The sequence below is a fragment of the Berghia stephanieae genome, chromosome 6, assembly GCF_034508935.2.
Source record: "Berghia stephanieae isolate SIO BIC M18660-M18661 chromosome 6, UCSD_Bste_1.3, whole genome shotgun sequence".
Taxonomy (NCBI): domain Eukaryota; kingdom Metazoa; phylum Mollusca; class Gastropoda; order Nudibranchia; family Aeolidiidae; genus Berghia; species Berghia stephanieae.
This window is the reverse complement of record NC_088365.1, coordinates 46773259-46777099: the sequence shown is the minus strand read 5'-3', so window position 1 is coordinate 46777099 and position 3841 is coordinate 46773259.

The window sequence follows — 3841 nt, the reverse complement described above, 5'->3', positions numbered from 1 at the left end:
CCATAAAATCACCAGAGAACATTTAGAGTATCAAAACACTCAGGGCATTGTTTATATATTTTTTTTTTAATTGAGCTTTTATATAGCGCAATATCCACTAAACATGTTATATGTTGCTGTTGTCCAGGGACCCCTTGTAAAGCACTTTGAGCACGTTTAGTGGATATTATGCGATATAAAAGCTTAGTTGTTTTGGCTTTTAAAAAATAGAGCTTTTATATAGCGCACTATCCACTAAATGTGCTCAATGCGCTTTACAAGGGGTCCCTGGACAACAGCAACACTTAACACGCAAGACGGGAAAGACGCCTGTTAGGCAATATTATAATTTTTTCGGACAGAGACAACGCTGTCAACGGCCAGGTACTCATTTTGCACCTGAGTACGGTGAGAAAATGTGAGTAACGAGCCTTTTCCAAGGACTCAACAATGCGCCGAGCGCGAGGCTCGAACCCAGGACCTTCCGATCCGAAATCGAGTGTCATACCACTAGACCACAAAGCCTCTTGAGTTGGTCATCGGGAACAAAAATTGTGATTGTACCTTGATCTAGTTATCAATGACAAATGAAACACGTATAATTTAGTAGTCGTTCAGAGCCAGTGGGCCCATGGAGCCGGGCGGAGTTTATCCCGGTTTCTATGGCGTGAAACGGACTATAGCAATTGTTTGCAATACTTTGGATAGGATGCTAGGCCATAGCAAAATATACTTTCCGCCAAATCTAACAGACTCAGTTACCCATATTCACTGCTGGGTGGACAGCAGGGGGGTAGGTCAGAAAAAAAAATCTCTCGACTGCACTCAGGATCGATCTTGGTCCCATTGCGTGTAAAGCGAGTGATCTACCAACTGAGCTATTGGGACCACCACGTATAATAAAAGAAGTAGCTACACAAGTTTTACTCACTCCAAACTCAGAGGTTGTGTGAGAAGTTTAAGGAGTGGTTTGGGTCATTTGTAAATAAAATAAAATTACCTACTATTAATTGGCGGTTTTAACTAGTCTGTATCGTCATTATCCACATCAATTTTTTTTTTTTTTTTTTGTAAAACCGGATAAGTGACGGAGAAAAAAAAATGGAACTGCTAAAGTTTTTTGTTGGTTAATTTTGGGGGTTTTTATATGGGGTTGGGGGGGTATTTTTTATATATTTTAAAAAAATTATTACTCTTATTGTTATTATTATTATTGTTATTATTATTTATATATTAATATTATTATTATTATTATTATTATTAAATTATTATTATTATTTATTATTAACATTATTATTATTATTATTATTATTATTATTATTATTATTATTATTATTATTATTATCATTATTATTATCATTATTATTATTATTATCAATATTATTATTATTATTATTATTATTATATTATTATATTATTATTATTATTATTATTATTGTTATTATTATTATTACTATTATTATTATTATTATTATTATTATTATATTATTATTATTATTATTATTTAATATCATTATTATTATTATTATTAATCATCATCATTATTATTATTATTGTTATTATTACTATTATATATTATTATTTATTTATTATTATTATTAGTAGTATAGTAGTAGTAGTAGTTAGTATAGTATTTTGTTGTTGTTGTAGTAGTAGTAGTAGTAGTATTAGTAGTAGTAGTAGTAGTATAGTGTAGTAGTATGTAGTAGTAGTAGTTAAGTAGTAGTAGTATAGTAGGTAGTATGTAGTAGTAGTAGTAGTAGTAGTAGTAGTAGTGGAGTAGTAATAGTAGTGGTATAGTAGTAGTAATAGTATAGTATAGTAGTAGTAGTAGTATAGTATTAGTAGTAGTAGTAGTAGTAGTAGTAGTTATTGTTACTATATTATTATTATTATTTATTATTATTATTATTATTATTTTTATTATTATTATTATTATTTTTATTATTATTATTATTATTATTATTATTATTATTTTGTTTTTACAAAGGATAATAGAGACGACTCATAATTTTATTTCTTCCCTATTTTGCTCTAGTAAAATCGGGTTTTCCCCAAAACCAAAGGGACATAATTCACTTTTCTTACGCCATCGGGTACAACTCACATTAATACTGACTTATATCATTAGGTCGACCACATACATAATTTGGAAAATCGTGGACTGTCGCAATATAAATAGGTAATTAGATCGAAACAAGGTGTGTGTATGAAATATGAGCTTTTATATAGTGCAATATCCACTAAACGTGCTCAAAGCGCTTTACACGGGTTCCCTGACTAAAAGCACCAAGTAACATGATGGACGGCTATTGACGCCTGTTAGGCGATACTACAATTTTTTTCGGACATAGACAACGCTATTAACGGCCAGCTACTCATTTTACATCTCAGTACGGTGAGAGAGAATGTGAGTAAAGACCCTTTCCCAGGGACTCAAGTATATGCCATCGAGGCTCGAACCCAGGACCTTCCGATCCGAAGGCTAGTGTCATACCACTAGATCACATAGCCGCACAAATGTGCTAGACGAAGCAATAAGGAAAAAGAATACAAGAAAAAATAAACATCTCAAAAATAAGTATTCCTCGACTGAGGATCGAACCCCAGACCTTCTGATTACCGGTCAGACGTGCTACCATTACACCGGTACCTGCTCCTAAGTTTCAATTTCTCAATTTATTTTTATAAATAAACTATATGCTTCTATTTTCATTTGGATCTGTTAGTCACGACAAATTAAGAATGGATAAATACAGCAGGTGCTTCACATACAAGATTTACTCAAATTAATCTCATAAGATGTGAGTGGTTTAGTCATCGTTGTTATTTCATAAGAATTAAAACTCATTAATTAATTATACTTGTTCTTGCTTACTCATTAAGTCTTGTTCTGTCATGTCGCGTCCAAAGTCTAAGTTTGAATACGCGAGTATTAAAATCCGTCGGAAAATTGCTATCCGCGACTAGTAGGTATAGATAGTATGCGCTTGGCTAAGAAGCTCATAACATTGCCATCCGGAAGTATAACGGACCAACACACAAAACTGTGTGTATCCATGAACGTTTATAGTCGGATTAATACAGTTCAGTGAGCATTACTCATAAACGCGGATGGCAAAAAACAATAACAAAGATCTGAGTGACGTCATCTTCGAACTATCTATATCTGGCCTTCCTGGGTGGAGGTTGGGGGGGGGGGGGAGATCCCGATAGCTCAGTTGGTAGAGCAGTCACTACTTCACACGCAAAGGGCCCGAGATATATGCTGGTGAAGTCGATCTTTTTTAAAAGGGGTTTCAAATCCATTACTAATGATTAATATTTAATTAGGCCAAGCTGTGGCATTAGTCAAACCCTATTACATAATCGTTTTGGACAGAGATGACATTTTTATCAGCCAGATCCCCTTTTTACACCTGAGTATGAGGAGATAACGTGAGTAAAGAGTAGTCCTTTTACAAAGGACGGACACGCGTTTGTAACGCTCAGATCAGGACACGAACCCTGGCCTTCCTGTCAAAAGGCAAATGTCATACAACGACACGACCACATTGCCGCACCGGCCTGATTCCCATTTTATGCCTGAGTATGATGAGAAAATGTAAGAAAAGTGCGGCTATGTGGTCTTGTGGTATGACACTTGCTTTCGGGTCTGTCGGAAGGTCCTGGGTTCGAGCCTCGCTCGGCGCATAGTTGATGACTCGTTGCAAAAGGCTCTTTACTCACATTCTCTCACCGTACTCATGTGTAAAATGAATACCTGGCCGTTAACAGCGTTGTCTCTATCCGAAAAATTGTAATATCGCCTATGATGATGATGATGATGATGATGATGATGATGATGATGATGATGATGATG